The sequence below is a fragment of the Urocitellus parryii genome, chromosome X (genome assembly GCF_045843805.1).
Source record: "Urocitellus parryii isolate mUroPar1 chromosome X, mUroPar1.hap1, whole genome shotgun sequence".
NCBI classification, from domain to species: domain Eukaryota; kingdom Metazoa; phylum Chordata; class Mammalia; order Rodentia; family Sciuridae; genus Urocitellus; species Urocitellus parryii.
This window is the reverse complement of record NC_135547.1, coordinates 104,092,740-104,107,969: the sequence shown is the minus strand read 5'-3', so window position 1 is coordinate 104,107,969 and position 15,230 is coordinate 104,092,740.

The following is a 15,230-nucleotide window of genomic DNA, read 5'->3' as shown; positions in this document are numbered from 1 at the left end:
GATGCACTACCACCTCTCCATCCTACTTCCTGTGAATTACGGGGTTTGTGAATTTAGATGAAAAATGACTTAGCTATCACCTTCCAATTTTGTTTCCATTTTCAAGGGATATTTCATTTTTTTCTTAACTTTACATAATATAGATTTTTCAAAAAAATATTAATGTAGGAAGTGTTAGTATGTGTGAATAAACAACGTAAACAAATTTTTCTCACATTTTGTGAGTCACAGAAACTGAAACTTTTCAGATAATTAAAGACATTTGAAAAGTGAACACAGAACTCAGAACCTTAATATTTATTGCACCTAATTCTTAAAGATCTAACACATCTAAACAGATTGAAAAAAGTCCTGGGAGGAAGGGACCAAGAGTCATTTCTTACAGGTCAATATTGCAGTTCCATTATCAACAAGAAATTTTAAGAATTATATTCTTTCTTGAAACATTAGCTGAAATCAGGACAGCACTTCAAAAGGCACTAAGCTCTTCCCAAAAATATTATTTAACAATTAGAGATACTTATTGATTGCTCACTAGGTTTGATGTTATGCAAAGATGAATTGCCATAGTGATTTCAACTTTAACTGAAGCCTACAAATAACATCATTTATCTCTTAAACTAAAGAGACAGTAATTGCTTTTGTTTGATATGCTACAAAAGAATCCACAGTTAAAAAATAAATATTGCATTGTGAGATAGTATAGTTGTTTGCTTTAATCACTTTATTGAGGTATAATTGACATTGAAAAACCTGCATAAATTTAATATATATAATCTGAGCATGGTTTCATGAAACCATCACAATAACCTATGGCATAAACCTATTCAACACCTCCAAAATTTTTCTCCTGCCTTTGTGGTTATTATTATTGTGATAACTACACAAAAGAAAGACCTAGGACATAGCTCAGTGATAGAGTTCAGGTTTAGCATGTACAAGACCCTGAGTTCCATCCCCAACATTAAAAGGAAAAAAGAATTAGACCTCCTCATAGAAAAATATTAAGTGGTGTGAAATATGATATGTCAAGAACTATGTAATGTTTTGAACAACCAACAATAAAAATTAAAAAATAAAAAAAATTGAAAAAAGAAAAATATTAAGTGTATAACACAATATTTTGTTACCTATAGGCCCTGCACTATACAGTAGATCTTTAAGACTTATTCAACTTAAATTACTGAAATTTTGTACCCTTTGACCTTTCCATTTCTTCTTCCTCCTAGTCCCTGATAACCAACTTTCTACTCTCTGCTTAAATGATTTGTATGGCAATATACTAGAGAATTTATACTAAAGGTACATATCCCTTAACTGAAATGCATGAGACCAGAAGTATTTCAAATTTCAGCTTTCAAAATAATTATAGAATATTTGCAAATACATAATGAGATACCTTGGGGCTGGAAACCATGTTTAAAAATAAAATTAATTTATGTTTTATATATACCTTAAACACATAGCCTAAAAATAATTTCACCCAATACTTTTAGTTTGTCTGCATTTTTACTGCAAGCTGTCACATAAGGTCAGGTGTAAAATTTTAAACTTGTGACATCATGTCAGCATTCAAAAGTTTTGGATTCCCCAGCGATTTGGAGTTTAGATTTTCATATCAGAAATATTCAGCTTCTATTGGTAGTTGACGAGTTTCTTGTCCTCGATGAATGAAGATTTTTACAGGTAGAAAGTTCAAGTACAACATCTCTTATAACAACTCCTTTTATTAAAATAGTTGCCCCTAATGATTTGAAAACATTTTAGACAAAATTCAGTATCAGCATTTAGAAATATGTGTACATTTAGAAAGATGAACATAACATGATCTCATGTGTAATTGAAAGAAGTCAAATTTGTGAAAATAAAAAGTAGAATGGTGGTGATCAGAAGTAAGAATGAAAGGAGGATAAGGAAAGGGAACATGTTGATTAATAATGTGTATTTAAAAATTACTAACAGGGGCCAAAGTGGTGCACGCCTATAATCCCAGTGGCTTCAGAGGCTGAGGCAGGAGGATTATGAGATCAAAGGCAGCCTCAGCAATTTAGCCAGCCTTGCTAAACCCTAAGCAGCTTAGCAAGACCTTCTCTCTAAATAAAATATGAAAACGAGCTGGGGAGCTGGGGTTTTGACTGAGCGGCAGAGCACTCACCTAGCATGTACAAGGCCCTGGGTTCAATCCTCAGCACCACATAGAAATAAATAAATTAAATTAAAGTATTGTGTTCAATTACAACTAAAAAATAAATATTAAAAAAGGGAGGCTAGGGATGTAGCTTGGTGATTAAGTGCCCCTGGGTTCAATCCCTGGTACCTCCACCCAACAAACTGCTAAAATTTACTTCTTTTATATGGCTAAATTTGTCCGACTTCACATATGTACCACAATTTTTTACTCACTTGTTGGAGAATACTTAGTTTGATTCCACATCTTGGCTCTTTTAATAATGCTGTAACAAAAATGACAGTGCACATACCTCCTCGACATACTGACGTAATTTAGTTTTTATATAGACCTAGAAGTAGGATTGCTGGATAACATGTTAATTCTACTTTAATTTGGGGGTCCCCTCCAAAAAATTACTGTACTCCATAATGGTAACCTTCTGGGGTAGTTGGGGATTGTTGGGATAGAGATTGATAAAAAGATACAAAATTTCACTCAAATAGGAGGAATACATTCAAGAGATCTATTGTACAACATGGTGAGTATACCTAGTAGTAATATACTATATCATTGGAAAGTACAAAAAGGGTGGATGTTTTGTGTTCTTACCACAAAATAATAAATACACCAGGTAATATATGCTAACTAGCTAGACTTAATCATTCCACAGTGTATCTATACTTCAAAATATCACATCGCATGCAATAAATGGATATAAATTTATCTGTCTGCTTAAAAACAAAATAAAACAAAAATACAATTTCTAAAATAGTAGTTTTCTTATGTTCTTGCTGCAAAAGTATTGAAAGGATGTGAAGTGATGGCTATGGTAATTTAATTAATCATTCTACAATGTAAACATATATCAGAATACCACATTGTGCCCCACAAATATATATATATTAAAATAAAATTTTAAAAGTACATATGAACTTATTTTGTGAGGAACCCATAGGAGAGAAACAAGTTGTGTTGCTGTCTTAGCTGTTGTCCTGATAGAATCATGTCTGCTGTACACATTGTTTAAACTTATTCCATATTATCACCTTCATCTCTCCTATCCTTTCAGGAGCGCCTGTATATACTTCTGGCAAAAGGTTGGTGACAGTAATAGCTCAGGTATAAATTAGTGAAAAAGTCAAACTGGTTGGCAGTCCATGGCGTTTCTAACTGAACACGCACAGCACTAAACAGAATCTAAAAAATTTCTCAAATGCAGTCACCCAGCAACCATAATTGGACAAGACAGAGACAAACTCACTCAGGAAACACAAAAGAAACTATAATTCCATTTTCTGACACATGTGAGTAACTACTGTTTCTTTTCAAATGTCAACTAGAGTCCTGGTTTATGTCTATCACCACCATAAAATATTTCGTATACATTATATCTAACCACTGAGCAATCTCGTTGATGACACCTAATCCACAACAGGACCCTGCTTTCTTGAATCTTCCTTGGAACAAGCACAAACTCTAGTCATATAAAAAGATCCCCCACTGAGTTCTATTTGAGATGCTTCTAAGATGTCCTGTGATGTAGTCTCCTTTGCTACAGCAAACATAACAAAAATAACTTTATTCCCTTATACATATGTTGCTGGTATTTGGTCAGTTAGTCTCTTTTATATACATTACATTGATCTTTACCCTTAGAATATATGCTTATTGAAATATAGAAGGAAATGTCATTTATTATCACTACTGTGAAGTACTGCAATGAATTGTACATAATCATACCCATTAAAAAGTACATGAAGTTAAATATCTATGGAGTAGATGTTATGACAGTTACATACTATTTTAAAAAATCTTTAATGGATTATGTTATTAGAGAAGTTGGTTGGTGTCTGTATGGGCTGGGAACACATTATTATATTTCACATTTAAAATGCTAAAATTCAAACTCATACTGCACAAATTTGTAGTATCCAAACATTTACAGGAAGAAATTAGGATCACATATTATACTAAATCCCCCTGACTGTGACACTGGAGGAAGAGAATGATGTAATGTGACACTTTACCTTTTTTCTTATTTTTTACATTCACTTTATGTACATGTAATTTAATCACATGGCTATGAACACAGAAAGAAATATTCTACCTTAAAAAGGATGATGTTCTGAATGGAAATTTTTTTAATGAATCATATGTGAAAGGGAAATTGTTGGAGAACAGCAATATTTTGATTTCCCATTTACACAAAAATGTTTAAGATACCATCTCATTCAGGTCATATAACAATTGGAAAGTTGCTGTTCTACAGTAAGAAATGGAAGTTCTTCAGATTCAGGACCAACACTGAGTTGAATCTTACCACTTTTTGTACCTGATTTTACTTTTTGTTCTAATCACAGTTAACTAACTGGGAGCTTGACACCTCACTACTGTTTCAGACTGTTGCTAAAATGTAAAACAAAAATGACTGAAGTGTAAATTCTATAAGGATTGTGCCTTCAATCCTAAAGTCTAAACATGATAGATAAGATAAAAAGGAAAAATTTAGTACTTTATAAAAATTAAATATGAGGATGACTAATATAAATATGCTGAAGAAGAAATGAGTTTAGGACAAAGAAGTGACCCAAAGTTTCATAGTTACTTGTCACCATATTGGTATACGAAAACATTCCTGAAAAGACACAGGGTATTTTAATTCAAAGTTACAATTTGGTCATATAGTGGTTTTATAAATTCACAAAGATACCTTCTAGAAACATATGTCCTATCTGAAAACCCTTCTCTTCTTTGAATGACTGGCATCAGGGTTGTCCTTCCATATTAAAATAATATATTCCTATCACAATATCAATACAATTTGTAAGCACGATCTACCCACTATTTATATGAGAGATGCAAGCAGCAGCTAGTGACTTTTCATTAAGATCTGTGTTTCTGGCTTGTCCAACAGTCACAGCTACAACTCCCCAGATCCCATAACATCATAAGCTACTGCTCCCACAAACTCTGCTTTTTCTTAAGTTCTATTTCTAATGAACAAAGCTCTTAACCTTTAATACATCTCCCACTGCTTTTGCTGCTGCTCTAAAATTATGTCTTTCTTCTGTCTCTGTGTCTTTGTATTCTAGACTTTTGTGAATTTACATTTTACTGCTGAGTGGGAAATGTTTTGTCTAGTTTCAATACTCCAAGCCTTTTATCTTTTGATCTTTGCCCATAGAGCGGTGGATTACAGTGTGCTGAGTCCTGTTATTCCTATCTACACTGAAATGTGCTCGAGTGTATCAACCATGCTAGAATAGGTTATGCCACAGTTCACAAAAATCCCAAATCCTAGTTGCAGAAAACAACAAATATTTATTTTTCACTTTTGCTACATGCGTAATATGTTTTTGTTATGCATTTGCTACATGTTTTGCTCTGTTATGTTGGCAGGGAGGTTGTGCTCATGACTAAATAACACAAGGTGATGGTTCTGATGTGGTCAGTTGGTGTGACACAGGGTATATGACATACCACACTTCTTTCACAGACCACTGACCAAATTAGTCACATAACCCCACAAATCAAATGGAGCAGAGCAATGCAATCCTACCTTGTTCCAGGAGGCAGAAAGCAGGAAATAGTTGGCAAAGAGAATTAATGACTAGGACACTAAGCATGTGTGAAGGAAAATATTAACAATTCTTGATTGTCCACTGTTACATTTTTCATGAAAGTATTTTATTGGATCCTGGCAAAGAAAACAGGATTACTATATACTGAATAAATGATATGTGCTACACTTTGTTTCATTTATCCTATCATATTTTATTGAATTTCATCATTTGTTAGAGGGAATTACTTCAAAAATCAGGAACAGATAAACTCAGTTTTATAGATGTAGAAAAATGTATTTAAGTACACAGTGTCTTTGAGTTTCCCCTTTATCTTTGTATTTCAGATATAGTACCAATTTGCATTATCCTACCTATCTTGTATTCTTTAAGCTTTTCCTCTGTGACCTTTCTTTAATTCCCAGCATTAAATCCCCCAACTTCAGCACCTGGCCCATTAAGCACCCTTGAGTCATTGATGACCCAATATCAGATAATCCACAATATTTATCTTATATTGACCATTTCCTTTTCTTTCTGGACTCCTGATTATCTTTAAATCAAAGACTTGTCTTTTAGTCTTTCTGGTTGTTTTGTGCCTTATTGTTTTTAGTGCATAAATCCCCGCTTGAATGTTTCTAATTATCTCGGCTCTTTTAAATACAAGACATTTTATGACCCCCAAGCCCCATATCTCTGACCCTGTTCTTGTGGATGCTAATCGCCTAGATGTGCATACTCTGTCCAGTTATCCCCATTTGACTGCATTCTTCACTCCTCTTCACTCTATTGATATTGGTTTCATTAGTTTAAACTCCTCAAAGTCCCCAAATGCCTTTGTACACAAATGATTTCAAACAAAGTTTACAAGCACGGAGAAATATATGCAGGACTGACACTGAGTTGTATCTCACCACTGCCAGATAGAATGATTGTTAACATGCAAGTTCATAAAATAGCAAATCGTCACATAATACTTCTTCACTGACCTTGCTCATTCCTTGCTCATGGAATATTAAACCATCCTAGTACTTTTGAACTAATGTTCTAAAAATATTTTTGGTTGTAGATAGACACAAAATGTATTGTGTCTATTTATTTATTTATTTATTCATTCATTCATTCATTCTACTCTGTTATATAGGACAGCAGAATGCATTTCAATTCACACTACACACATAGAGCACAATCTTTCATATCTCTGGTGGTACACAAAGTAGAGTCACACCATGCGTGTCTTCATACATGTACTTAGGGTAATGATGTCCATCTCATTCCACTGTCTTATCCCCCTGCCCCCTCCCTTCACCTCCGTCCCCTTTGTCCTATGGAAGGTTTCCTCCCATGGTCGCCCTAACCCCCTCCCCATTATGAATCAGCCTCCTTTAATCATAGAAAACATTTGGCATTTGTTTTTTTGGGATTGGTGTATTTCACTTAACATAATATTCTCCAACTCCCAGCACCATTTGTTGAAGATGCTATCTTTTCTCCAGTGCAGGTTTTTGGCACCTTTGTCTAATATAAGGTAGTTGTAACTTTGTGGGTTAGTCTCTGTGTCCTCTATTCTGTACCATTGGTCTACCAGTCTGTTTTGGTGCCAGTACCATGCTGTTTTTTGTTACTATTGCTCTGTAGTATAGTTTAAGGTCTGGTATAAAAATACCACCTGTTTCACTCTTCCTGCTTAGAATTGCTTTAGCTATTCTGGGTCTCTTATTTTTACAGATGAATTTCATGACTGATTTTTCTATTTCTATGAGGAATGCCATTGGGATTTTGATCAGAATTGCATTGAACCCATATAGTTCTTTTGGCAATAAGTGGCAGCCATTATGAATATAAACAACAACAAGTGCTAGCGAGGATGCAAGGAAAAAGGTACACTCATACACTGCTGGTGGGACTGCAAATTGGTGCAGCCAATTTGGAAAGCAGTATGGAGATTCCTTGGAAAACTGGGAATGGAACCACCCACCATTTGACCCAGCTATTCCTCTTCTTGGACTATGCCAAAGGACCTAAAAACAGCATATTACAGGGACACAGCCACATCAATCTTTATAGCAGCACAATTTACAATAGTTAAACTGTGGAGCCAACATAGATGTCCTTCAGTGGATGAATGGATAAAAAAAATGTGGCATTTATACACAATGGAATATTACTCAGCAATAAAAAGAATAAGATCATGGCACTTGCAGGGAAATGGATGGCATTAGAGAAGATTATGCTAAGTGAAGTTAGCCAATTCCCCCCCAAAAAATGCTGAATGTGTTCTCTGATATAAGGGGGGGTTACTCAAAATGGGCTTGGGAGGGAGAGCAAGGGAGGAAGATTACCTCTAGATAGGGAATAGGGATGGAAGGGAAAGGGAGGGAGAAGGGGAATATATATGAAAATGTGAATTTGGTGTCAACATACCTTATATGTAATCAGAGATATGATAAATCATGGTATAATGCTGTATTAAGAATTGTAATAAGAAAGAAAGAAAGAAAGAAAGAAAGAAAGAAAGAAAGAAAGAAAGAAAGAAAGAAAGAAAAATGGACAAATAAGTTAAACATACAAACAAAAATATTCTCCAACTCCATCCATTTACCTTCAAATGACATAATTTTATTCTCTTTTAATGCTGAGTAATATTTCATTGTGTTTCTTTATCCATTCATCTACTGAAGGGCATTTAGGTTGGTTCCACAATTTAGCTATTTTTAATTAAGCTGTTATAAATATTGATGTGGCCACGACACTGTAATATGCTGTTTTTAAGTCCTTTGGGTATAAACCTTATTTATTTCTATGTGATGCTGAGGTTTGAACCCAGTGCTTCACATGTGCTAGGCAAGTACTCTACCATGGAGCTACAACCCCAGCCCTGAACAAATAATTTTGTTTTATATTCTGATTTTTTAATTAACTGTACTGTTCAATTTTAAGTTTTCCCCTATTTAAGGTTTCCCTTAAAAATAAGATTGGCTTTTGTTTTTCTTTTTGTGATTCTTATGAAGTTTAGAGACCTTCTGTCTTAAGTGTCTCCATAGGAAAAGGGAAATGGGGCAGGTCTCCAGTCTCATATTTACCTCAAAAGAGATTATGGAATGGAATGAATTCGTGGAGTGGCTCTAGCTCTGATAGCTCTGGCTCTCGGAAACACAGAACAGGAAAGCATGCACACTAATGGAATCACAACTATGAGAACTTTTCCAAATTACTCAAAAAGAAAAGCATCCTGCATCTTACATGGCAAGTAATACACCTTTAAATCTGACCTATTGAGAAATTCGTTAAATGATTCAGGTGTGGAGGAAAGAAAAGACAAGGGAAGTGCTTTAGATTCCCCTTTAAATTTGCCTAACATACACTTGGTTTAAAAAAAATCAGGCACACTTCAGCCCCCAGCATTTTGTAAAAACATGCATCCTATACTACAGACACATATCAAATATCCACCTCTGTTACTTGTTTGAGACTTAGGACTCCAAGGCAGTAACTTTTAAATTGGTGACCCAAGACTCAACCACATTACATAAGTATTAGTAGCTTTCTCCTAGATCTGATCTTATGCTGTATAAAAGGAGGTAGATTAACTGCTGAATAAGTAGTTAGAAAATTTTTAATGAATCAAGACACAATATGAGTTAGCTTCTTCCTCGTGGATATAGTCCAAAACAGTTCAGTAGAATTTTCCTCAAATTTTCAAATTGAAAATTTAGTCTTTATCAATGATGAACAGCATGTTTCACTTTCAATCTGCACTGAGTTAATAATTTGGACAATCTAACATAAAGAGATTAAGCTCTTTTCAGCGACTCAAAACACCAACCCCACTATTTTGGGAACCATGTAGCAAATGATAATGTAGCATTTTTAGCAATGAGGTGGTACTTTGGAAAATATTGGGGAAGTTGATAACACTTTTAAAGGATGACCTTTTGCTCTGTCTCAGCACACAGCTATTTCTCAGACTCTTTAACAGTATTCTAATATAATGATCAGCATATGCAATACTATGGAATATTTATTTTACAAGTTATCTATTTTCTGAAATTTATAGGTTAAAGTCTGCTAGGAAGATGAGACAAATATTCTATAGAAATAAAAATACATGTTGTGTCACTGAGTTTAACTCAAATGGGGCATAAGAAATAGGGGATTTTTCATTTACTATTGGATTAGAAAAACTAAATAAGCTTGAGAACTCAGCTCCATTTGAGTAGACGCATGTTCATTCTACCTGATCTCTTCTTTCCCATAAATAAGAGAGATTCAATACTGAAATAACTGGAAATTGTACTGGCATGCTATTTTGTAGGCAATATCTTATTGATGTGGGCTGATGTGAGGAGGAAAGAATAGCACAGGAGTGTGAAGGTGACTCATAACGCCATGTTCATATTATTTTCTATAAATAAGAAAGATAACATGCATCATCATCAGTATAGCTGAGGGAATCCGTTTTTCACCCTAGTGCCAAGTTATATTATTTCACATTTATACTATTGTTATGAATATGAACTTTGAAAGCTCCAGTGGAGAGTCAAAATTATTTTGAAGATATGCATCTTCTTCTATGAAAGACACTCAATTTTTCTGCCTTTAATGGCTGTTGATGCTAAAATACAAAATGCAGCCTGATAAATATCTAACCCACTAAAATATGATTCCACTTTGCAGAATGATTTGGATGGTATTGCTTATTTTCTATATGATATTTCCTTCAGGAAAGAAAAGAAATGCTGCCATTGCATACCACTTCATTTTCTATTACATATATTCAGTGACTTTATCATCTCACCGTAAATACAAAGTGTAAGCAACAAAATAGAATGAATGGAGACCTTGCATTTTTTAACTCTCTTCTCTATTTTTCTGAGATTGAGGTGGCATTGCAGCCTGACAGCCTGCCATTAGAGAAAGACCTTTGTCTGCAAGAAACCTTGTTTAGGATTGTGTTGAACAATGAACACACAGATTTTAGGTAAAGTCAGAAAAAAAAGTGACATTTCCCATGTACTCTCCTTCCTCTTTAACCTTTTGGAAAATTTTTCTTTTCTTTCCTTGGCTATTGTCATTGACTCTTGCAGTCCTTGCTCTCACTTGACCAAACTTTGTCTCTTTTTTTCCACATGGAAACTGGAGCAATCTTGACAAAAGAAAAATCAGACAACAGGCGTTTAAAATGCTTCGATTGCTTTCCATTTCACTTTGAAAAAAAAAAATCATTGTTTTCACTATGACCTACAAAAAAAATACTTATTTTGCCCTCTATTTACTCTTCATCTTCTTCCAGAATATTTTTCCCCAATTTACCTGGATGATACTGGTTTACTTCTGTTGTGCAAGAATTCCTTCCCTTTTATTATTTGCCTATTTATATTTTATTGCTCTGACATTATATTGATGCTTAAACTGTCCCTGATTTGCCTATCGAAGGCTAGCTTCTCTGCCCTTAACAGAAGTTCCCCCCAATTTCTGAGCACTGCTTTACATTTGTTCATTTTATAACAAAGCATTGTTATCAATAGGTGCACTGATATGGTTCTGTAAATGTGTGTGGACCTTCCATTATATTTGCATCTTCTGCACTTGTCTCATTTAGTATGATATGACATATATGCAATTAAAATAGACCTCACATCCACATATGGTTATTTTTTTTTTTTAAAAAAAAGGAAGAAACTACTTCTCTGATTCTCCTTGGTTGTCATACATGTGTGTACCTAAGACTTTGCTTTTAAGGCACCATGCAGGGATCCCTTTGACAACCTGAAGGGAAAACAGAATAATCTTTATCTACAGTTTAGTAGAAGCAGTGTTTAACACCAAGGCCCGGCCTGCCATTCAGTTTCTTTGTTACCATGCTGTGGCTTGAACACCAGGCAGTCATTTAATATTTCAACAGGAAACTTGAAAAATTATAGGTTAACAATATGTAAATCATATATAAAAACTATAAAGGCTTGGCAATCTTACAATGAGAGACTTACTATATAAAAGTTACTGTGAATATTTGTACTGTAGTGGTTTGATCTTTTTTGGTGCTGGGGTTGAACCCAGGGCCTGTGCATGTGAGGGAAGCACTCTACCAACTGAGCTATATCCCCATCCTGATCATTTCTTATGTGAAAAAAAATTTACAAGTTTTCATCCATGTGTGTTTGATTAAATAAATACTTTAGGGCTGGGGTTATAGCTCAGCAGCAGAGCACTTGCTTAGCATGCATGAGGCACTGGGTTTGATCGTCAGCACCACATAAAAATCAACAAATAAAATAGAGGCATTCTATCCATCTACAACTATAAAAAATTTAAAAAATAAATAAAATAAATAAACACTTTGGACAACAATGCACCCCCCCTCAAAAAAAAAACACAAAAATTTTCCACTGAAAATCTATTTTTAAAGAGAATTGATTAGGTACATGAGTAAGTATCACAAATCAGTATCCTTGTGGATGATACAACTGAGCATATGAAAATAATACACAAATCCATCGAACAGCATCAGACTGTAAATGTGAGAAATAATTTTGATAAGACAGTGCTTAAAGCAGATGATTTAATATGTGTACTTGCAGATGGTGTGACAAAGTAGCACTGAAAATGACTTTTTATTTAGATCAAATGACAGCTGATCTAAATTAATTTCACTCATTTTCAGTGATATAGGCCACTCCAGTAGTGGTAAGGAGCTTAAAGCACTTGTCTTCTGATTAGACACTGGTGCAAGTCCAGGTGGTTCAGAGGGCAGGAATCACAGTGCACTTCATGGCATTTACAACCAGTCTTGTTGTCAGTGATGAGACAAGATGTGGGGCAACTGATGCAAGAGACTCATATAGGTGCAATAACATCAAAAGTTGTGTTATTACCTCTCTGCCCCTACAGTGAGCATGCCTGACCTGGAATAGGACTTCAGCCCCTCTACCTGTGCTTGCCTGATACTAGAAATGGATGGTGCCTTTTCTCCCCCAAGTTCTTTCATTCATAATGCCCACCAGGGATCAAGAAAGAGTGGGTCACTGCTGAAACCATGTAAAATTCCTTTCAGTTGTGATGCTCACAGATATAAGAAAGAGCAGAATGTACAAGGCATTGAGCAGATTACCTACAGATCTTAATGAGAGCTATATGCCATGGGGCCAGGGCTACAACCAGAGCTGTGGTGGAGTTGCTTGAAACTTCCCCAGAATACCTCTGTGGGTGACGATGCCTTAGAATCTCAGAGCTCGTTGTCTACCTTGTGCAGGCAACCGCCCTCAGTCCTGGCACCCACTTGAAACCACATCAGGTTGCCTTGCTGCTAGTCTCAGACAGCAGTCTTCCCTGATTCCCCAGTTCTTGAGGACAGCAGTCTTTGCTTCACTCCGTAACGCAATAGCCATTCCTTATCATATAGCACTCTCAATAGGTTTGTGTCTGGAGTGAAGTCTGGCCTTTGAGGCAGCCACCTATCGAGCCAGAACAGTACAATGTATGTAGGATCTCAGATATAGAAAAATTCACATTTTTCTGACACCTAGAGAAGTCCAAATTTAGACAATAGATCCCTTCCAAAGATAGAACCCTGGAGGTTTGTTAAGAGGTGAAATAAATTCCTTTTCTACAGCAAGACTACCATGCAGATTCCAGGCATTTATCTATTTGGCTATCAGCATGCAAGAGCCAAGAAACTTTCATATAGCCAGGATGGTCACTATCTTCCATGATAGAGTTTTCTAGGACTCTATCATTTTTACCCAGACAGATAGGAGAATCCATTCTCTTGGCGGTGCAGCTGGGATCACAGATGATGGGATATTTTGTTTCTCTTGTGATGCTGCTATCCTACTTCTCTGGCTTTTGCAAATTTTTTATTTTTTTTCTAATTAAGTTATACTAATCTCGGGGCTGGGGTTGTGGCTTACAGTAGAGCACTCGCCTAGCATGTGGGAGGCCCTGGGTTCAATCCTCAGCACCGCATATAAATAAAAGTATTGTGTGCAACTACAACTAAAAAATAAATATTTTTAAAAATTATAGTATTCTCCCTGGTCACTCTTCTCCATTTGTAGCTATACACATTCTTTGTTTCTCCTTTGTGGAGAGGCATGTGAGTCCTGGGTACCCCTATTCAGGCATATTTCCTGCCTCCCATAATACACATTTATATAGAATAAATGTATAGGTTATTAATGTAATAAAATCATTAACTGACTTATTATCAAAAGTGACCTAATTTGAATGGTAAATGAATCTCTTTGTGTTGAACCTGTGACCACAAATTCGTCCCTAACATAAAAGATCATCTTGTAGCACATGGAACAGAGTATTGAGAATTTTAGGATTATTTCCTGAGATAATGTCTTAGACATTTTGAAGTGATATTCCAAGTTGTAATGGTGGGTGCTTGTCTTATGACTTATATTCAAGCCCTTACTTTGACTCCATGACAGGAGGTGAGCCTTTATTTTGTTGCTTTATTTCTCATGCCCTTCCTGTATTCCCTAGCCTAGTGCCCTGAAACTTTGGACCTTCTCCTTTGATTCTCACATGTTCTTTCAGGGCCTGGACACCAAGTTATGGATATCTGCTACCTGCTGCCAAACCTCAATAATGATGTTACACCCATTACTGAGGCTTTCTTGTCACTAATATCCTCCCAATACTTTAAAACTGTCTTATTTGCTATCTTCTTCTAACTTTGCCTCCAGGTTAGCCTCATCTCCAGGTCTATGTTTTCTACCACTATCCATGACCTTATATTAATGAGCCACAAAGTAGTTAGGAAAATACTTCCAAATAATAAGGAACTTTATTTTGTATAGTTGCTTTATAGGTGTTGACTTATTTTTTCTCCCTAGCAAAGGGTAGATTCTGCCATCTGCTTTTTAATTAAAATTTTCATTCATTGTTAACTTTTCCTATGGCAAATAGCTTACATCTTCTTCTGTGAGAGTTCCCTGTTAGGCAGAAGACCCTGCTTTTAATTTTTATATCACCTTACTTCCTGCGTGATAATGGGCAAATCACTATTTCTGTTACATCCCTCTTCTATAATATGGACATTTTTATGAGCATCAAATAAAATAAAATATATGAACATGGAAAATGCAAAGTACAACAAATTGTCTGTTTTAGGTTTGAGATCTATTGCTATCATTGTTTTTTGATCTGATGGTTAGTGAAAAATTTATCTCAGAACTTTGACTATTAGGTAAATGTGTATATTTTGAATCCTGCCTTCCCATGCTCTTTATGCAATGATGGCAAAGGGGAATACACTTTCACAGACTACTGGTGTTTGAAAGTGGAGCACTGCAGTATTCTATTGTTTTAATAATGCCTATCTTGCCTGAAGCATTAAGAAAACAATTTGAATCTCCAAGCAAAGTGGATTTGTTCTACCAATATGTAGCTATCATGCCACCTAGTGCTGTAGTACTGAATAGCCGTGTTCTCATAGAGAGTTTAAATCAAGGAATCACTACATTTGTCTGCATTTGGAGAGTTTCCAC